This window comes from Microcebus murinus, chromosome 2, assembly GCF_040939455.1.
Source record: "Microcebus murinus isolate Inina chromosome 2, M.murinus_Inina_mat1.0, whole genome shotgun sequence".
Lineage (NCBI taxonomy): Eukaryota > Metazoa > Chordata > Mammalia > Primates > Cheirogaleidae > Microcebus > Microcebus murinus.
In genome coordinates this window covers 27,811,555-27,833,892 of record NC_134105.1, presented here as the reverse complement: position 1 = coordinate 27,833,892, position 22,338 = coordinate 27,811,555, and the positions used below count along the sequence as shown (strand labels likewise).

Below are 22,338 nucleotides of genomic sequence, written 5' to 3'. Positions count from 1 at the left end.
TGATCTTTCTCTAATACTCCATCTCTCTAATACATCCTAAAACTCTACCCCACTTAAATCCTACAGAAGAAAGCCCACACTTCTTAACATGCCCCTAAAAGGCCTTTCATGTTGAAGGCCCTGTCTCCCTTTGCAGCCTAACTTTCTGTAGTGCCATCAGCAGCCACACTTTCTGACAGGGGATGTGTCAGATGGGCAAAAAGATTGAAAACTATCCTCTGCTTTTCTTGCCATTCTTTCTTTTTATTAGATGCTTGTAGGGGCAGAAAGTGGGTGATCCCTTTTCTCCCTATTCCTAAAGACTGACACTCCTATAACAAAAGACAGGTTGACAAGAGAGAAGCATAACAAATTTATTACATGCACACATGTGCACACAAGTCATAAAAAACATGAAAACTCAAGGAAAGGGCCAGATGGCTGCTGTTTTAACACCCTCTATATTTGAGGGAAGGAAATGGGGCTGGGGGCTGTCAAGGAATGGACCTGAAGACCAGACAGTGGTTATTAAATGATTCTCTTTGGATGCCGAATGGGACCAAAGGGCAAACAATAGCTTGTGGACGAGTCACAGAGAGGTGAGGACAGACCCACATGTGAACAAAGGTTGTGTCATTACACGGATACAGTGCCCAGGTGAACTCTAAGAGCTGCCTCTGGCATAGGTGAAAACTATGAGCTTGGTCATGACTCCCAGTTTCCTCTCTCCTCTAGTGGTTAAGCTTCCCTGGTTACTTGGTAAGATTCCTAGGGAAAGGGTTTTAAGACAGTTGCATTTCTTTTAGAAGTTTTCTTCATCAGATGAGAGAACTTGGAGAGAAAGCCCTTCTGGTGCTCTAGGAAAAAAAAAACAGCAGCAGAGAGACAGGGAGGCCTGGGAAGGTCCAAGGGAAACCTTGAGGCTGTCTCCTTTTATTTGAGCACATCAAAGCCTACTGTATTGGGGGGCATCCTTTTCTGCACCCCAACAATTTTGTATTCGTTTCTTTATTGCTGAGTAACAAATGACTACGAATTTAGTAACTTAAAACAGCATTTATTGGCTCACAGTCACTGTGGGTCAAGAGTCCAGGCCTGGCTTGGCTGGGTTCTCTGCTTCAGGGTCTCACGGAGTTGCAATCTAGGCACTGGCGGGGCTGTGTTCTCATCCTGGAGTTTGCCTGGGGAAGGGCTCACTGTGAGGCTCTCAGGTTGTTTGCAGGCTTCAGTTCCTTGAAGCTGAAGGATGGAGGCCCTCAGCTCCTACAGACCAGCCGCAGCCCTTGTCCACGTGGGTCCCTCTGCTGACGGCACACAACTTCTTCCAAGCCAGCAGGAGAAAGGGAGCAAGACTACCAGCCAGAAGGAGTCTTCTAAAAGTCCTGAAATCACAGTGGTGACATGTCACCTTTGCCATAATGCATTGGTCAGAAACACATCACAGGCTGCACCCGCACTCGGGGCGTGGACACCAGAAGGCAGGGTCCCAAGGGCCGTCTTCAGGGCTGTCCAACAGACGCCACAGACTTCCAAGCTCCAGAGCCTTTCCTCCCACTCACTGTCCCCTGTCCCCAGTGTGCCCGGCTCAAGTCTGCGTCTGCCACCTGGCCTGCTTGGCTTTTGAAAAGATACTGAGCCTCTTCCAGCCTGAGACGCCTCATCGGTAAAATGAAGAGACGACGCGATCCACCTTAGAAGGTAGCTGTGAGGATTAGCGCAGGTAAAGTGCTCGGGTCGGTTGAGCACCCGGCAGCAGGGAGCTCTCAGTAAGAGTTCTATCGTAACGAAGATGTCCCTGGGTTCCGCTGAGCTGCCAGCAAGCCCACCATGCCTCTGCAGCTAAAACCTTCATCTCTGGGTGGGGGCTTCCCTCTCCTCTCTGCAGATCCTCCCCTGTGTGGCTCACAGAAACAACTAACCCCGGACAGCGTCCTCTTCCTGTGTCCCTCTGTACCCGGGCAGAGGGCAGCCCGCGCAGCCCCAGGACAAGCACAGCTCCTGCCCCCGCTCTCGAAGCCCGGCTCTCTGGGGGAATGAGGGGGGCATCAGCCACTTTTTCCAGGGCTGCCTCTGAGTACTTTGAATTTCATTAGGGCAATTATTTCAAATGGAATTAAAAGGGTTTAAAATTAGACCCTAAACTCTTAACAATTAGTGACGCAGCGACCTGCCATCCGCAGAGCCACAATAGACCTCTGTCGATTGGTACGTGAGCACAATGCCAGTCTCCGGATTTGCATGCACTATTACAATAAACGGCTTTTAATAAAATGAATATTCTTAATTACCGCCGCATTAATAAGCTGCAAATTAGTCATCATTAAAGGCCCCACGGTCCCTCCCCCCCTCTCTGAGAGTTGCCGGTGGACTTCACTCGCTCAGCTGCTTCTGCAAACCCTGACTTTTCCCTCGGCCTCTGAGGAGGTGGGGAGTTGGGGGTTTTGCCCCATATTGGCCTCGGGCCAGAGATCTGAATGCCAGGGCTGTCTCTGGGACCCCTTCTGCTGCCCCAGATCCAGCTTCCAGTGTTTTCCAAGCACTGTGCCAGCACAGGCCCCTGAGACACCTTGACCACATCATTTACTCATCCCACTATCCGTTCATTTATTCATCTGGCACCATGTTGGACACAGAGGGCACCCACTGGGAAGTTACCCAGCATCTGCTTGGACCTCTCCAGTGGCTGGGGGCAGCCCCTGCTGGAAGTCTTCCTCACAGGGGGCTGAGATCTGCTGGACTCTGACAGGCGCTGGGCTCCACCTGCCCTCATGCCTGAGGAAGAGCAAGTCGTGGCAGAGAGGAGCCCCCGGGGAGAGTCAACTTGGGCAAGAGCACTGGACTCGCAGGTCTGGAATCTGCCCCTAAGTCACTGTGGAGCTCAAGCAAGTCACCTGCCTTTCTGAGCCTGCCTTCCCCCACCTGTATGGCAGAGGCGTTGGTCTAGGCCAACAGCTGGCACCCTTTTTCTGAAGAGCCAGGGAGTAAATATTTTAGGCTTTGCGAGTCATACGCTCTCTGTCATAACTACACAACTTGGCAAAACAGGCAGGAGCCAAGTCTGGCCCACGGGCCTGCAATTAGCTGACCCCTGGGCTAAGGGAATAGTAAAATCCCTGGCAGCTCTGTGCTCTGTGAATCTGTGAAAGGGCTGCTCGTCCATGGGAAGAACTTGGGGGCGAGCTTTCACAACGGCCATTGAGACTGAATTACGGGCTGTTTTGTCTTGGAGGTGATTTGTACACATGAGATAGAGGGGATACGCTTTCCTTTCTTGTTCCATATCACACCCACCAGCACATGTGTTGTGCACATGTACACACACACACATACACGCATGTGTGCGCACACACGCACACAGAGTAGTGGGGCTGCCAAGATGTCAGATCCTAATCCCTGGAACCTGGAATACTAACTATGCTAAAATTTTTGCAGATGTGATTAAGTGTAGGATCTTGAGACGAGGCAATGATGCTAGATTATCTGGAGGGGTTCCACATGCCATCACAAGTGTCCTTTGAAGAAAGAGACGAAGAAAGGTAGACACGGAAGAAGAAGAGAAGGTGATAAGAAGACAGAGGCAGCAGTGGAGCGCTGGGGCCACAAACACAAGGAATGCTGGCAGCGACCACAAGCTGAAGTGGCAAGTAGCAGATTCTACTTCCCCGGAGCCTCAGAAGGAAGTGTGGTCCTGTCCACATCTTGGTTTCAGCCCAGTGAGACTGAGTTTGGGCTTCTTGCCTCCAGAACTGTGATGTAATATATTTTTGTTGTTTTAATCTAAGTTTGTAGTAATTTGTTTCAGCAGCCATCGCAAACCAATACTAATACTAATAAACTAATACTAATAAACATTCTTTTTCTCTTTTAGGAGCCACTGATGTTCCTCATGCCTCCATCAACTATATTTTGGCTCAAAGGAGAAATAATAATATTATAATAATCTTTTATATGGATTCCTGCACTGTGATCTATATTGATAACACACTTTCACATGCTTGCAGTGACTCTGTGAAGCAGATGTTAGAGTCTCTATTCTGCAGAGAAAGAGCTAGACTCTCAGAAACGTAAAGTGCTTCACCCAAGGTCACTCTATTAGTAGATGTCAGAGCCAGAACTCGAACCTAGATATTTTGATTCCAAATCTACACTGCAGGCCAAGTTGATGGTGGGGTACTGGCTGCAGGGCAACAAGAATTATGGGAGGCTTGAAGTCCATTGCAGCCTGGGAAAACAGTCCCTTTGGAATGGAGTGGTACTGTTTGGGTGTCTAGCTAATGCCTGGCCCAGAGTCAGGCTCTGATAAGGATGTCTTATGTGTCTCATTGCTGGGTATCTGGAAGACCCTACCTGAGGGCAGCTCTTGGCTAGGGACCAGAAGATTCATTGGGGAGCTGGAGGACCGGGGGCTTTGGTGAGCCCTGAATTTGACTCTTTAATTTAGTCCTTTTTTTAGCCATTTATGAAAATCCCAAGCAGCTCTGTCATGAATGCCAGAAAGGGGCACTCTGCCACTAGCTAGTCCAGAATTTTTTCCACCATGCCACAGCTGGTGAAACCAGACAGCAGATGTGTTGACAGCTTTGTGTTTGCTGGTTTCAGGAGGAGATAACCCAGACCAGGACTCACCTTATCAAAGAACAACAGCCTGTAAGGGAGGCCAGCTGTCTGATTTGCAGGCAGAATCATGGCCACTACAACAGGGACTCCACCAGTCTAGATCTTTATTTATTACAAAACCTAAATGAGTACTTTAACTCAGGATTCTCTGAAGACCACAACCGTATTGATTGAGAGTGATTGAACAACCCGCACTAAGAAAGGATAATGTATACAATTTATTATGCATTTAATTCAAGCACATTTATTTGCAACAATCACAAATGATCTATAGTGTGGTATTCTAGCATTGGAGGACTTACACTACCTGATTTAAAGACTTATTGTAAAGCTGACAGTAATCAAGACGATGTGGTATTCACATAAGAATATACAAATAAGTCAATGGGACAGAATGGAGTCAAGAAATAAAACAGAATAGAGTCAAGAATCAGAATAGAGTCAAGAAATGTGCCAAGATGACTCAATGGGGAAAAGGATAGTCTTTATGGAACACCTGGGTATTCTTAAGGGATAAAAAAATTCAACCCTTACCTCACGCCATACAGAAAAATTAACTTGAATGGATCATAGACCTAAATATATAACCTAAAACTATAAACTATAAAATAAAATACAAAAAGTAATAACTAACTGTGTATGCAACAAATGACTTATATCCAGAATATTTAAAGAGCTTTTACAACTTAAGAATATAACAAAAATTAAAAATAGGCAAAATATTTGATTAGACATTTCACAAAAGAAGATATACGTATGGTTAATAAATATATAAAAAGATGCTCAACATCATTAGTCACCAAGGAAATGCAAATCAAAACCTCAATGAAGTGCTGCTCATACCCACTACAATGGCTTAATTTTCTTTAAAAATTGACAATACCAAATATCACACATTTCTGGTGGAGGGAGTAAAATTGTACCCCCACATTAGAAAACAGTTGTGCAGTTTCTTATGAATCTTAATATGCACATATTGTACAATCTAGCAATGCCTAGGTATTTGCCCAAGAAAAATATGTGGCCACAGAAAGATCTGTACACAAATATTCATAGTAGCTTTATTCAAAATAGCCTAAAACTGGAAACAATCGAAATCACCTGATGAATGGATAAATTGTGACATACCCATACAGTGGAATACTACTAAGCAATGAAAAAATAAGAACTACCAATACATGCTACAACACAGATAAATCAGACACAAAAGAAAACATAAATCCATGTGTATTACATTCTAGAATATACTACATTAATTTATAACGATGGAAATTGCATCAGTGGTTGCCTGGGGTGGGAAATTTTGGAGGAAGGATTGACTGAGAAGGGTGCAGGGGCACTTTTTGGGGAGATGGAAATGTTCTATATATTGATTAGTGTGGTGGTCACAAAGGTGTATATATTTGTCAAAACTCAAATTAGTTTATTTTATTGCATATAATTTATTACCTCAATTAAATTTATTTCTTTAAATATATACATATTATGGAGTTCTGATCATTAATTTCCATATCCTTCTCCAAAGAAACCAGCAAAAACTCACATCCAGATATGGACACGAAGACGAATCAGCTCAAATTTTTCTTTTTCTTAATGTTGTTCAGGTTCTACTGCTGTGTCCTTCTCAGTTCTGGTCTCGAGTGGGCCTGCACTGGCACACCACTCCCATGTGTGAAAACTTTTTTCCTAATTCTGAAAATGTCCAGCCTCTGCTTAGGATGGATTTTGAATTTGGGGTAGTGACAGCCACATGCTAATCTGAGTATGAAACCAACTGAGAAGGACATACCAGAATCAGGCAGAGAAAGCTGAAAATATCAGGTCCGTCTTTGATGAGGCTGATTAATGTTTTAGGTCAGCGATCAAATCTGGCTCCCTGTTAGTTCTCCCTCCACCTGGTCACTGGCCAACTGTCCAACCTCGGCCTCTTCTACAAAGACAGACATTCCCTTAGGTCAGCTACGAGGAGGAAGAGAGAATGCTGGGGTGCTGAGGATGCCTGCTCCAAAGACAGAGAGAACCTAGAAGGGGCCGGCCATGCTCTGTCCTCATTCCAAACGCACCTGTCAGTTAAGTCTCAGGGAGGAGCAGAAGCATGCGAGGAATGGGGACAGGCTAAGAGTGGATGCTCCCGCCACCTATAAAATATAAGGACTCATGTGTGCAGGGAGATGAGCCAGGCAGGGCCCATCATCATGGTGACCACACCGTTTTTGTCAGGGACAATCCCAATTAAAGCCTGCCATCATGTAGAAACTGCAGATGGTGCCCCTTTCACCCTCAAAAGTGTCTCTCTTTGGACAATTAATGATACGGTCACGCCACCTACCAATCATTCAGGAAAGGGTTTGCTTTCCTCCAGAGCTGACAACGACAAATGCCTCTGCCTCCTGCCTGTGCCTTTCTATTTTTGAGGCCCAACAGCTCTTTCTCTCTCCCTGGGCACTCCCTGTGCAAACACTGCAGGATCAGGAAGGGTTTCTAAGTCTCATTTTATCTAGTCCCATGAGACCCTTTTGGCAATTTGAATTCAAGCTGAAAATGAGTGGCCCTTTGGGCAAATTCAGGATAGTCTGGCGTTTCTTGAGCACAGCCACGAAATGTTTGCCCCGCTCAGGGTTTTGCTGCTTAACTATTCCTTTCTGCTGGGGGGGGGGGGGTGCTGCCTGTGCACCGGGGGAGCTCAGAGATGCGTGTGACACGGTTGCTGTCCTTGCAGAGATCCTAACTTGGACTACCGTGGCAACTGTGCAGCTCATACCCAGTGAGCCACTCGACAGAGAGCCTTGGCAGCTGCAAGAAAGGTGGGAGCTTCTTAACAGTGGGTGGGAGAGGGAGGCAGCGCGAGGAAGCGGGGTCTGAGCAGGGCCTCCGTGCTGAGAAGGCCTTCTGGCGGCAGAGACCAGACTGAACCTCTTGGGCTCATGCGTGCAGTATGACGGCTGCCCATTGCATCTTCCACATACCCCACGCTAGTCCAGGATGGGGCGTACTCCAACAGTCCCCCAAAGTGTCACCCCCTTGTCCATGTGCTGCCAGAGCTGTCTTCCCAAAGCACAACTCTGGCCATTCTACAACTTGGCTCAAAAACTTGCAATGGCTCCCCGTGGCTGACAAAATGGCCAACACTTCAGCCTGTCCTGGAAGAATCACCCCAGTAGAGCTCACTCCTGCCCCAATACTGCCATCTTGCTGCTCTGTCCCGCTGAGAGGCTTCACACTCCTCGTTTTGGGTGTCTGCATCTCCAGTGAAAGCATCCTCATTCTCCAAGAATGGGCTCAAATGCTCTCTTCTCTCTCCACCCTTCTCCGACTTCGGGCTACAGCAGCCTCTTCCTTTCCCACTGCACGACATTCATACTAGTTCGGTAACTCTCATCCATCTGCTTTGCCTTATAATCCACTGGGTCCGTGTGCCTCCCTCTGCCATGCCAGACTTGAGACCCAATAGGGCAGCAGCACTGTGTCCTTCATGTCTCCCTCCCCAGGGGCCAGCCCAGGGCAGGGCTCAGGGCAGGCGAGTAGGAAGTGCTGCTGGGTCACATGGAAGGGTCCCACGGGACAAACACTCTTCGTCTCATCACATGCCACCGCATACATGACCTGTGTCCCGTCTATGCCCAGGGCCCCAGAAGGTGCCCTTAGTGACCACCGAGGTCGTTTTTAGGGAGGAGTTTACAGAAAGCCACCTGGCCCTCCAGTCATCGTTTTTGTCCTTTGGGTGGAACTGTAGGGGAAAAAATGGAGTATATTGGTTTACTGCTTGATCCCTGCTCCCCTACAGCAGAGCCAAATCTAAAGTGAATATTGATGACTTTACAAAGCCTGGTGTTTGGTATTCACTGAAAACCATTGTGTATTCCCTAAATAGTTCGTTTTGTTTTTGAAAGTTCTGAAAAACTTGCTGTATTGAAATGCATGTTGTTGCATCGATTTTTCTAAAATACACCTTGTTATCTTTTCTTTGGTAATTGGTGACTGGTAATGACTTTGGCAATTTAACATGTTCTTGCAGACACTTTTCCCATTCCCCTTGATAACTGAAGTCAGGAGCGAGGGCCTGTCTGTCAATCTCTGACGCCTGTCAGCCTGCATGATTGACGGCTTTTGGTCCCACAATAGAGACCATTTTTGCAGCCCCCGTTCTGTTATTTTCCCCTCCTTTAATACTTGTGGGGGATGGTGTTTGCTTTATAATCTGCGTTTAAAATCCAACTTGGAATGAGGCCAGCTCCAGAGAAATTATCACAATGTCTTGTTAGCTTTGCATCAGGAAGATTCCCCAGAGAGTTTCTTAAGCTATGATTCCACCTTCTGAAATTACCTCTGCTCAAAAATCTAAGCTTCAGCCTTCGCCCTGATCCCTTCAAATTCCAGGAGAAAGGCCGAGGGGTGCTCTAATAGAGGGCACGACCAGGGGGACCGCGCGCATCTGCAGCGGAGCCGGGCCGGGCCTCTCTCCCAGGGCCTCCGGCTAAGCCCCCGCATGAAGAACGCGGGGCTGCGCGGCGGCGCTCCGCGGAAGAATAAACAGTGCGCGGCTGCGCGGCAATTGCAGGCCCGCGACGCGGAGCAGACGGGAGCCGCTCCCAGCTAGGAGGGGGCCGTGCGGTTCCGCCCCGCACCAGCAGGTCACGTGACCGCCCGGACCTGGTGGATGGGCAACTCAAAGGAGCGGTATCAACCAGGGTCAAGAATTTAAGCGATGGCATGTTTCTCTGTGGTTGTAAACACAGGGGTCCACAGGGGTTCAATGGGGTTCACAGATCCATTTTAGAATCTGATAAAAAAAAAAAAATTATGTCCCCCTCCCCTCCCTAGAAAGGTGCACGTCCCTTCGTGGGCAAATCCTGCCGGCACTTCCAGGGGAAGCCGCTCCTCTCCCGGGGTCCCAGGCCCTCAGGTGAAGGCCTCCTGCTCGAGGCGGGCGGGGAGCAGGGCTCACCCCGCGTGCTGGCTCTGCGGTGCTGGGTACCATTATAGGGGCCGCAGGAGCGGAGTCCGTACAAGGCTGACTCCTGGGACCCGGAGCCCTTGGTCAGAGCTGCCTGTGACAAGGGTGTCGCCTGTGACTGCTCACCCCCGGGTTTTGCGTCTGTGGAGACGCCAGGCAGGTGGAGGAGCACTGATTAGGTTCCAGGCAACAAAGAAGGAAGACTGGAAATTTGGCCAAACTGAGGACCAAACCGGCACCAGGGAACCAGAGACGGACAGAGACGGGCGGGTCAGACGGTGGCGTTTCTGTAACAGTCGTAGAAACCCAACCGCAGGAACTGGCACTGCAGCCACCTTCGTGGTGCGGGCCTCCCCTTTGGTGACATCCCCTGGCACATCTTGGGAGGAGATGGCAAGTCGTTCTTAAAAGGACTGAGCCTCATTGAAAAAAAAAAAAAGTCCAAAACTTAGTATTTTTCCCTTCTCTGCTTCCTTCGCATCACAAAGTACTATCGGCATTATTGCTCCTATGCTTAAAACCCAAAGAAGTCTTAAGGGGAAAGGGTCCGCTTGTACTTCTCATTCCTCTCAGGATGAGGCCCAAGCTTTTATGGTGGACGCACAACTCTTTATAAGGACAATGACACCTGCCATCTAGGGAGCAGGCACGAGTGCCAGGTGTTCACACGCGTCATCTCATTTAATCACGTCACTCAGTGACGTTGATGGGCATGGTGGGCAGAATAATGGCCTCCTAAACATGTCCACATCCTAACCCCAAAACCTGTGAATATGTCACCTTACGTGACAAAAGGGACTTTGCAGTTGTGATGAAGTCAAGGATCCTGAGATGGGAGATGGTCCTGATTCCCCGGGTGGCTCCAGTGTAATCTCAATCCTGGTGAGAGGGAGGAAGGAGGGCCAGAGTCAGAGAGGAAGCGTGGGGCGGAGGCGGAGGTTGGAGCGATGCACATAAGCCAAGATGCGGGGGCAGCGGAGAGAGGGAGGGAGGCGTTCTCTTCTCTCCAGAAGGAACACAGCTCTGCCGACTCCTTGATGTGAGCTCACGAGACCCATTCTGGACTTCTGAACTGCATATTACGTTCGTGCTGTTTTAAGTCCCCATGCTTGTGGTAATTTGTCACAGGTGCAACAGGAAACTAATACAGTACAATTAGCCCTCCTTTTTTCTCCAGATGAAGACACAGGATCTCAGCAAGTTTATGTGATTTGCCTGGAGTTTCAACATATAGAAGTATGCAAGTCTGCATTCAGCAGTAAGTCTGTCTGGTTCTAAACACCCATGACCTTAACCGCCTGGCCACACTGCCGCAGTGGGTTCAAACCTCATTATCAGCCTCCTGTGCTCCCTTCCTGGCCTCTCCACCCCACACTGCAACCCCACCCAATGCCCTCACTCCATCTGTCATCGCCTCTGCCTGGAGCACCCTCCCCACCTTTACACTGCAGGCACCTGGGGGCCAGGCCCTGCAGCCACCATCCAGAAGAGCTGCTCCCGCTTCGGAAGGAGCCACGTGCTCTGTGCCAGCATGACCTGGTCAGGGGCATGTTAGCCCAAGGGGACCACCTGCCTCCAGAGCAGAATTCCCCAGACCCCGGCGCTGAGCTCCGAGCTCCATGCACTAGAATGTGCATTTTAAGAGCCACTGTGGCGGTATTTGCCTCCCTGCTAGAATGTGACTTTCACCAGGGCTGGGTCTTTCCTTTCCAGTTCTGTCCCCTGCACGGGCCCATTGTGAAGATTAATTCTCCATGACAACTCGGCGGGTCCACGGAGCCCAGGTATTTGGTCAAACGTTATTTTGGATGTTTCTGTGAAGGTGTTTTTTGGATGAGATTAATATTTAAACTGGTGGACTTTGAGTTAAGCAGATTTCCCTTCACAGTGAGAGTGGGCTCACCAAAACTGACCCCTGAGCAGGAAGGAACTCCTCCCGCAGACTGCTCCGGACTTGAGCTACGGTTCTTGCCAGGTCCCAGCCTGCCAGCCTCCCCTGCAGATTTTGAATTTACAATCCACAATCAAACGAACGAACTCCTTAACATAAATCTCTTTCTCTCTCTCTCTCTGCACACATACACCCTGTTGTTCTGTTTCTCTGGTGAATTCTGCCTAAACACACCAATTAATAAATATTTTTCAGATGGCTTCAGAGTGGGATTCATAGCTGGCCTTTGTAAATTTTCTTTTACACCCAAAATCCCTGCAAGAATTATTTCACAGAAGGTCTAGGAGCTTAGAATAGTTGAGCACTTTCCCTTGAATCAGGATTCCTGAAACAATGATAGGTTAGGAAGGACAGGAAGGCATGGATAGGAAGGCACTGCCCATCTGGGGGTTCTCATGTGAAGAGGGGTTCTTGCTGTGCCCAGCTACTAGGGACCAGGGGCAGCTGAGGGGCAGCAGAGCCTGGGGTCTGGGACACTCAGACTAATGAACCAGGCACCCTAGCCCACAAAACAACCGTGAAAATATCATTCGGAGTTTCCGACCATGGTTTTTGAATAACTGCTCAAACACTAGAGCTGTAGGCACCTGAGAGGCCACCCCAGGTCTCTGGTATACCTTGTAGCATTTCATTAATCATTTCAGTGAAACTTTTATGTGCCTTCTATGAGACAGGCACTAGGAATACAGAGGTGAATCAGGCAGAAAAAGTCTCTTTCTCCATGGATTATATTTGCTAGTGGGGGTAGGAATCAAGGAGAAAGGACAGATAGTAAACAGAAAATAAAATAAAATTTAAAAGACATAATCAAGGCTCCCATGAAGAATTAAAGTCAATCTCCTTCCCCTTGAATCTGGGAAGGTTTGTGACTCACCTGTAACCAATCGGATATGGCAGAGGAAGCTAAGTATGATTTCTAAGGCTGGTTCTAAAAGGTGATGATGCTTCTGTCTTGTGTAGTAAAATATTTGTCCCTAGTGTCATGAGAACCAGCCACCAATCCTTATCCTCAGACCGCCATGTTGTCAGGAAGCTCAAATTAGCCTTCCTCAAAAGACCACATGGAGAGGCCATCAGATTACATGCACAGAGAGAGGGATGCTGAGCCAGGCTCCAGCCCTTCACTATTCCAGCTCTGGGTACCATGACTGCAATGCATGAGAGATGCTAAGCCAGACCACCCTGCAGAGCCCTTCCCAAGTTCCCGACCCACAGAAACTATAAGAGATATTGTTGTTTTAAGCTACTAGATTTGCGGTTGATCTATTACACAGCAGTAGATAACCAGGACAGAGAGAGGGCAGGAGGTAAGGGACTACTTCATAATAGGGGGCCAGGAAAGCCTCTATTGGAAAATGACACACGAGCTGAGACCTCGACCACGAGAGGAGCAGCCACGTGGAGGGGAAGGGGAAGAGCCTTCCTGGCAGAGGGAAGTGCAGGAGTCCTGGCACAGCAACACTCTAGGACACTCACAGAGGAGCAAGAAGGCCAGTGTGTTGGGGCAATAACAAATGAGAGGGTGAGTGGATGGAGAAACATTGAGAGAGGTAGGAAGGTAGATCAGAGAGAGCTTTTTAGGCTGGGTCACCAGATGTCCCAGTTTGCCTGGGATAGTCCTGGCTCAGGCCTGTGGTTCTAGCTAATATTATGGTCACCCAGCAAAAGCCATGGCCAACAGCCTGGTATGCTTTTTCTATATTCTCCACTGTCCCCAGGCTGATCCCTGTGCCCCCCACCTCTACCTGTACACTCCACCCCGAACCTAAGAGACAGTTCCTGCCCTCTTGTGCATCCCTCTCCCAGCTTTGCTATTTCCTTCCTTGATTCTTATCCACGTTGGAAACAGCCAAGTCTGTTCCTTCCGTGATCCCAGACTGTGCCTCCAACTTAGTGGGAGATGTGGAGAAACTGGCTGGAGAGGTCATTTGGGGTCCAAGGTCCTGGGTGCAAGTTCTAGATCCACTGTGTCTGGCCTACATGACCTAAGGTGGCTTGTTTCCCTTCTTATTGAGATTCTCATCTATTACATAGAATTTTAAAATGTTTATTTCACAGGGTTATTTCAAAAAGAGCAGGTGACTATTTGCCAAGCAAGAGTTGGTTTCAAGTCTGAGGAAGCTTGACAAGGTGCTATGGTTTTAATGTCCCATCCAAAACTCAGCTGACATGTAATTGCCATGATGGTAGCAAGAGGTGGGACTATTAAAAGATGATTAGACTATGAGGGCCCCACCCTCTGAATGGCTTAAAGCTGTTACGGCAGGAGTGAGTTCCTGACCCTCTTGCACCCCATCATTCATTCTTGCCCTCCCCTGTCCTGCCACAGGAGGACACAGCAAGAAAGATCACAGCAGATGCTTGATATTGGACTTCCCAGCCTCTAAAACTGTAAGAAATAAACTTCTTTCCTTCATAAATTACCCAGTGTGGTAGCTGTTACTGTAACACAAAATGAACAAGAGGAAAGGGATTTCAAAGAAGAAATGCCTGACGTTTAGGAGGAGGGATAAAATCATTGGAGGGCTCACTCTGGGGATGTTTAAGGTGAAAACAGCTGGCTGCCTCCAGAACAAAGTGGATCTGTACTCCTGAACTAGAGGCTGGGGTCTGCATGGGTGACCTCTGTTCACTTCTGTTAGTGAACAGATCACTTCTGTTAATTAATGAGTGAATATATTCACTCAAACAGGCTTGGATTCAAGTCCCAGTTCTCTCACTTGCTGGCTAGGTCAGCTTGGGCAAAGTGCTGCCTCAGTTTCCTTACCTGTAAAATGGGATAAATAACAGCACTTATTCTTGGCGGGGGGGGGGGGGGGAATTAAACCAGAAAAGTATGAAAACACGAACCCTGTGCATCATACATATGAGTGCTAAAATAATGTTAGCCTGCTTTTATCCTGCTTACAGTGGACCAGGCACTGGATTAGACTCTGGGGAGGAATATGAATACAAAAGTGCTTCCAGGGTAATGATGGGGAGGAGGCAAGTATTTGCATAAGCTGCCATTACACACATTGAAATCAATGAACAGGTAGAGGCAGGAAGGCAAGTAGCCACTGAGCAATGGAGAGGGTCCCTCCAACCCTTGGTGGTTTCCCTGGTCCCAGCTTCAATTCCAATGAGTTCTGGCTGAGTTTGGTGTCTGTGGGACTTCCATGTTCTTACAATAGCCACTGTCCACCCCACCCCCCATTTGAGATTACTCCTTTGTGAGCAGGGATCCCCCAGGAATGCAAAAATGTTACAAAGTTGTCAGCATGTTTTGGAAGCCCCAAGGAAGATGAAGTTGATTATTTCCCATTGCAGCTGGGGGAGGTTTGGGTGCCAGGAGCTTAAAACTTAGGTGGGACTTGCACCTACATTGTGTGGGGGTGACACTTCTGTGGAGCAAAGAGTAAATGGTCAGAAGGATGGAAGCCAGAAAATGCAGGGCATATTCAAAACCCAGGGGGAGGTACAACCTGTCAGGAATGTGAGATGTTTGAAATAGAGTGGGGAGCCACAGGGTTGGAGAGGGAAGGAGGACCCAGGTCCCTTGGGCTCCAGGTAGCAGACTGAGGAGCTAGGACTTCATTTGTAGAAAGCAGGGCATCACTATCAATGCTTTTAGGCACAGGGGCAACAGAGGCAGGGAAGGTGAGCCACCATTTGAGGGTGGATGTGCTACACATCCCTAGAAGCAGAGATGACAGAGAAGGCTGCTGCAGGGGCTTGGGCAGGGATGATGGGGGTGCTAGGGCAGGGAAACTGATTGGCTTATCACCAAGGTCAGCAGGAAAGGGTGTTTGGACTCTCCAGTTTGGTCACATGTCTATATCTGGGTTGGGAAACATCCTGGCAGTCCACCAGGGTCACATGGAATGAGGGGAGAATTTCCCAAAGGAACCAGAAGGAAGACACTGGAAACATGTGCTGAGCAAAGCAGCAATAACACCACAAACCAAAAAACTATAACTTTGTCAAATATTTTGCTGGAAACAACAAAACTTAGGATAGGCTAAGAGGTCAACATAGAAGAGAAGGAAAAGGCATAAAAGTTCAAAGTCATAGGGGTGTCCATTGCAGCATTGCTCTTAGTAGTAACAGCTGGAAACCACCGGAAGATCCAGCAGCAAGGGACTGGTTACATAAATTATAGAACATTCATTCAATGGGGCTAGACACTAGACTTAAAAAGGAAATAGTAGATGCTATGGTTTGCATGTGTCCCCCAAATTTCATATGTTGGAAACTAAATCTCCAAATTTGTATGTGGATTTAAGGTGGAGCTTTGGAGAAGTGGTTAGGATTATATTAGTGTAAGGTCATCAGGGTGAGGCCCCCAAGATGAGACTGGTGGCTTTATAAGAAGAGAAAGAAAGAACAGACACACATGCTCTTGCTACTCTTGTCATGTGATGCCCCCTCTGCCATGTTATGATCCTCCATGAGGCCCTCATCAGAAGCTGATCAGAAGGTTGCCTGATCTTGGACTTCCCAGACTCCAGGAATCACGAGCCAAAACAAACCTCTTCTCTCTCTCTCTCTCTCTCCCTCTCTCTCTCTCTCTCTCTCTCTTTGAGACAGGGTGTCACTCAGTCACCCAGGCTAGAGTACAGTGGCATAATCACAGCTTATGGAAGCCTCAAACTCCCAGATTCAAGCAATCCTCCCGCCTCAGCCTTCCAAAGTACTAAGATTACAAGCATGAGCCACTGTGCCCTGTTAACACGCTTTTCTGTATAATTACCCACTCCCATGTATTCAGTCATAGCAACAGAAAATGGACTAAGACAGCAGATTTGAAAGCATAGGCATAGAAATCTATCTATGAGACAGCAGAGTGTAGGAAAAAAGTAGTTAACGGAACAATGTGTATAACATAATCCTATTTATGTTGATAAAGTGATGTAGCAAATTTTTTCTTAAAAATATCAGAAAGGCTGATTCTTACAAGAACAGCAGTCATAGAAGAACAGCACTTTTGTGGAGTGATGCTTGGGGGTGAGGGCTCCATGTCAATAGAATTCAGGAGAACACAGCCCAGAGAAAGAAGAGGTGGTGGGAGGAAGCAGGAAGAGATTTTTAGCAGCTGCTATGAATGAGACACTGGGGAGAAAGAGAGATGTCTAAAGCCGACTCAGAAAACTGTGAAAAGCCCCTGCATTACCTTTTTAAGGAAACCAACAATAAAGATTTACATTATTCTTCAGGCTTCTGCAGTCTGATTTGGGTTATTCTGGATGACTGTTGAGCAGAGACTGGCCTTAAAGGCTTCCTAGATATATTTGGGTCACATCCATATATATTTATATAAGCATTTTAAAAAAGTCTGAAAGGATATACACAAAACTGTCAACAATGGTTATCTCAGAAGGATGAAATATCAAGGGACTTTTACTTTCTCTGTAAGAAAAGTTTTTTTAACTTAATCATGCATTATTAGAATAAACAATACAGAGATAAAGAAAGGAAAAGGAAAAAAATCCACTGAACTCAAAGTGCAGAGTAAATAAATACATGTTAGCTACAAGCATACTCAGTAAACAGTAATTAAGTACTAAATTAAATAAAGCTAGAAACAAAGACTAAAATGGTGAAAACCCAAGACAATGGGAGACCTCCCTCCCTTACCCCTCCAGCAGTGCCAAGCAGAGGCCTTGCTGCTGGGGGCTGGGGCTGGGGCTCCACTTCCAGGAGGAGCCTGAGGCTGGCAAGGCTCTAGCCCACAGGCTAAGGGCTGTTCCAGAAAGGGCTTCTGGGAGATGAGGCCCAGGGACAGATTGGGGGGTGGGGGGAGGTTAGGGGATTAGAGACACATGTGTTGGACCTGTGTGCCTATGTTTTAATTGCACTCCAAGTTCTCTCTCCTCCCCTCTGCTACCCTCTCCTTTCTCTCTCTCTCTCTCTCTCTCTCTCTCTCTCTCTCTCTCTCTCTCTCTCTCTCTCTCTCTCAGTTGGGTTCAGCAAATATTATGGGAGTCAACTCTGTATAAGACCCCATTCTGCTCTCAGAATAAGTTGCAATGGTAGGGCGGGGTCTCCCATGAAAACCAGGAGAGAAAAGTGTAGGCAAACACCCCTCCCTGGAAGACCAGGGTGACACCTGAGCACAGGTGGGAAATTTGGGCCAGTGTACAGCAGACAGCACAGCTGGAACCTAAGTGCAGGGGTCTATCTGCTCCACGTTCAAGATCTGGTGACCTGGTGATGCAGGAGGGTAGGATGTGCAGGAAGGAACATAGGATCTAAGTCCCAAGGGCAAAGGGCCTGGAATGTTATACCTAATAGCTGAGACCTTATCTTCTAGGCCTTGGGGAGTGACAGTCAGGTGTGCATTTGATACAGATCCCTGGAGCTGATGTGGGGGACTGTCGAAAGGAGAGAGGAGAGGCAGGCACAGAGTGACAGGGCTGTAGGGTGGTCCAGGTGTGGTGGGATGAGGTCCCACGTGAATGCAGGAGGGATGAGAAGATGCTGAGAGAACGGTACACATCCTTGGGCAGGCAGCTGTGATCTGGGGCAGATATCGGGGAATCTCAGTGAATCGCTCAGCAGACTGCCTAGTCCTCCAAGGAAACAACCTCTTGTTTGTATCATTCATTCACCCTATTGCATAGCATTCATTCACTTGACAGACATTTTTTGTTTTTTTTTTTTTTTGAGACAGGGTCTTGTTCTGTCACCTGGGCTAGAGTGCAGTGGAATCATCTTAGCTCACAGCAACCTCAAGCTCCTGGACTCAAGGGATCTTCCTGCCTCAGCCTCCCAAGTAGCTGGGACTACAGGCGCATAGCACTGTGCCTGGCTGATATTTCTATTTTTTGTAGAGATGGGGTCTCCCTATGTTGCTCAGGCTGGTCTTGAACTCTTGACCTTAAGGGATCCTCCTTCCTCAGACTCCTAATGTGCTAGGATTACAGGCATGAGACACCGCTCCCGGCTTGATAGACATTACCGATGCTTTCTTTATGCTCAGTCCAGGCCAGCCACCAAGATACAGGCATGAATGGGACATAATTCCTGTCATCTAGCAGCTTAGAGTCCACTAGGGAAAGCAAACATGATATACTGATTATAAAAATGGCCCCAATTATTCCTCAACCTGTATGTACAGGCCTTTGCAAGGTGACTTCAGGGTTCCTCTTACGAGGTGCAATCTCTTTCCCATGCCTAAATCTGAACTGGTCTTGTGATCTGCCTTGGACAATAGAATGTGGCAGCTCCACGCCTGGGCCCAGGAGGTTTGGGGTACTGTTTCTCAGTCCCTTGGAACTTCGTTGTGCTGTGAAAGACCACATGGAACAGAGCTAAGTCAGTGCAGTTGTCCCAGCTGGGGCTGAAGTATTTATTAAAAAGCACAGCCAAGATCAGCCCAGCCCAGCCAAAACCAGCAGCACTTCCGGATGACTCAGATTCACAAGCAGCAATAAATAATTTTTAATTCACACACCATGTCTTGGGTGGTTTGTTATGCAGCAATCGCTAACTGATACAGAATGTAATAAACTGATTTTCTCAAAAAAATACTATAAAAATGTATAACCCAGATGTCACGAGGGCCTCATAAACATCCTCTGTTCTCATCCTACACCTACTGTCAAGCAGGAATCAGCACTGGATCTTCCTCTGGATCTCTTACATTTCTGTACATTTTGAAAGAAAAGGCACTGGCTGTCTTTGGCACCATCTTTTAAAGGATATTTGTGTAATGAACAGCCTTGGAAACTAGAGAGTTTCTCTCCAGAGCAATGGGAAGGTGCATTGGTTGTCCAACATAATAAAAATGTCTCTCTCCAGGGCACATTTCAAGCAGGATTGCGTACTCATTATGAAAGGTTCAGGTTCCCTAAGCTAGTGGTTCTTGTAAACCCACAACTTGAGCTGCAGATGTTAGGTGGCTCTTTTTGTGTCACCCTTTGGGAATCAGAGCTTGGGGAATCAACACAAATATCCGCACTCTGAGTCACGAAGTCCTTGTGTCTTATCCACAGTCTCATGTCTTCAGCCTGCATCCGTCACACTTCGGCCGGCGGACTTGGTACCCTGCATGTAAGGCGAATCTCAGATCCTTCCTAGTTCTTGATACTTACCCTTTCAGGAGCAATTTGATCCAATTCACAAAGCCCTAGTGAAAAACAGCTGTCACTAAATATGTCATGGAGAGACAAAAGAGAGATTTACAGAGCGTATCACACACAAATCTTAACAGAAATCCCCCATGAAATATTTATTTCCTCTGCATAGCCCCTCAAATGTCCTCCATGGCCATCAGCTGCCTCCTCTCCCCACAGGCCCTTCCCCACACGGCACCCTCCCCTCTTGAGTCTCTCTACTGTGCCGGCCAGTCCACCTGGATCTCCACCCTCCTCCCCCCGTCCTCCTACAGCTCTTGCTTTCCTCAGGAGGGGACATTTGGCATGGACTCCCCCAGCTTTTCCAGGCCAGCCCCCCACCCCCATCGCCCAGTACGACGACACACAGAGGAGCCTTCATAGATTCCACCCTTCTTAGAAGGTAGCTGGATAGCAGAAATAATTTTTTTTAAAACTTTTTCATTTCTCAGTTTTTGGTTTGTTTGTTTTGCCACAAAGATTCTAACAAAGATGCAGGCAATCTTTGAAGGCACAAAAGAGGGGGAAATATTTTTGAATGGGTATTCAGTAAGTTTTTGTAAAAGGTGCCACTGGTCCCCAAAGGGTGAATAGAGAGCTTTCCCAAAGACAGGAGAGAGCAAGAGCCTGCGAGGTGGCAATGGCATGTGACAAGAGAAAGAGGACCCCTCCGAGGCTAGAGTCCTGGGGCCAGGGGGCGCCATCCCAGAAGACCTGGGGTACACTGAAATTTGCAGAACAGAATGACCCACTGAAACCACCATAAAATGTAGCCGGTCCCTGGGTGCTGGGCACACGTGTGAGGTTCTTTAAATTCACACATGAAATATCAAAGCACAAGGGCTTGTAACCAAAGGAAACACCCACTAATCATAGTTTTCTCCAGGAACACCCTAACTGACATTTTAATTAACAAGCTGTTCTCCCCCCACTCCGTTTTTAATATAAGGACTTCTTGTTGCTTTAAATCTAAAATTAATTAAGTGAGAGTTCTCCTCTGGAGTGGAGTCTATGGCTCATGCTAAATGGACGGGAGTGATAAGGTAAGATATATGGCTAGGGTGGGGGCTGAAAAAGTCTTTCCTCTGCAGCTGAGGCAAACCAGCCACTCACCCAGTACCTGGGGAGCCTGGACTTTTTCCCAAAAAATTTGACCCTGCAGCGCAGCTAAGACCTAGCATTACAGAAGCTTAAAACGCTACCATGAGGCCCAACGTGACCTGGCCCCTGCCTCTCTCTCTGACCTCACTCCCACCTTATCCACCTGTCCTAGGTCCAGGCACACTGCCCTTCTTGCTGTTTCTGAACAAGACAAGCCCGTTCCCACTTCAAGGCATTTGCACTTGCTGTTTCTTATACTTGGGACTCTCTTCCAGGTGTGAGGTCACCTCTCTCTCCATATCTTTTCAAACCACGCTGTCTGAAATAATCAATCCTTCTCCCCCAATGGCTCCCCTGATTTATTATCTTCACAACCCTATCACCCACCTAAACCATGCATCATGTGTGGTTACTCGGCCTCTCTTGCTAGGATGGCAGCCCCAAGACTGCAGGGCCTTGTGCCTTGTTCACTCATGTGTCCTCGCACCTTGGACATAGCTGACGCTCAGAAATGATTTGTTGAGTAAATGGAGGGATGCCATTCCTTCTGCTTGGAATATTCCTCCCTCTCACTTCCTCCCACCTTTGCCTGCCTGACTCATGCTCATTCTTCCGGTTTCAGCTTAAACCAGAAGAGTTCCTGATCCTCCTATTACAGATTAGGCGGGGCCTCTCTGACACTCTCCTCTATAGCACTCATCATAGCTGAAATCAACGATTGCTAGAATGGGTTGTTTAATGTCCCTCTAGAATGTAAGTTTCATGAGGGCAAGGAGTGGATGAAACACTCCATAATTAGTACCTGCTATTTCTTTTATCATCATCATCATACAGAATTCTTCTGGCCAAGGCAAACAGAAGGAAAATCTTCCAAGACAGCCTCCAACGTAGCGGTCCTCTCTGATGAATGAAGGTGTTTGGAGGCGGCTATGTGACCCAAGTGCAGGGCCCAGGCGTCCGTTCCAACAAGCCAGTGCAGCACAGAGACCTGGTCTTGCTATTGCAGTTTGTTCCTCCAGGCAATGAGTCAGCTGTATAGTAGCGTGTCATTTTGAATATAACATATTTTATTTATCTATTCTTCTCTTGATAGACACATTAGGCTGTTTCTAATTTTTTGCTGTGACAAATAATTCAGTAATTATCCCTTCACTCTCCTGCATCATCAGATCTTTCCTCTCTACTGGATCACACCCACCAGCCAATAAACATATTGTAATTCTCTCATCTTAAAAAAACATACGAACAATACAAAAACAACCTTGTCCCCCTACACCCTGTCCCAGCCACCACCCCATTTCTCTACTCGCCCTGATAGCGAAACTCCCAAAGAGTTCCTTTTTCTCTGTGACTCCACCCCGTCTCCTCCTGGTCTCCCTCGATCCCCCTCCTGGGAGGTCCTTGATCGCCACTCCACCAAAACGCCACCTGGCCAGGCTGCTGGTGGCTTCCGTGCAGCCGCATCCCACAGTCAGCTCGTGAGCTTCCTCCTGCTGAATCCTTGTGGGCGCACGGCACGTGGGATGGTTCCTATTTCTTGGAAACTCTGCTCACACCACTCTTTCTTGGTCCTCATCCTGTGAGGGGCCACTTCTCAGCCTCCTTTGCTGATTTCTCTTTCTCTGCTTGTGCTCCAAACA

The 22,338-nt window shown here is 47.7% G+C and overlaps 1 long non-coding RNA gene across 1 annotated transcript; it reads left to right on the top strand.

Annotated features, from left to right (window-relative positions):
* Positions 1 to 10,358: 10,358 nt before the first annotated feature.
* LOC105879530 (uncharacterized) lies at positions 10,359 to 13,921 on the top strand. Its single transcript, XR_012923279.1, has 3 exons — positions 10,359 to 10,808; positions 11,264 to 11,334; positions 13,831 to 13,921. It is a non-coding gene; the product is annotated as an uncharacterized LOC105879530 (long non-coding RNA).
* Positions 13,922 to 22,338: the final 8,417 nt, after the last annotated feature.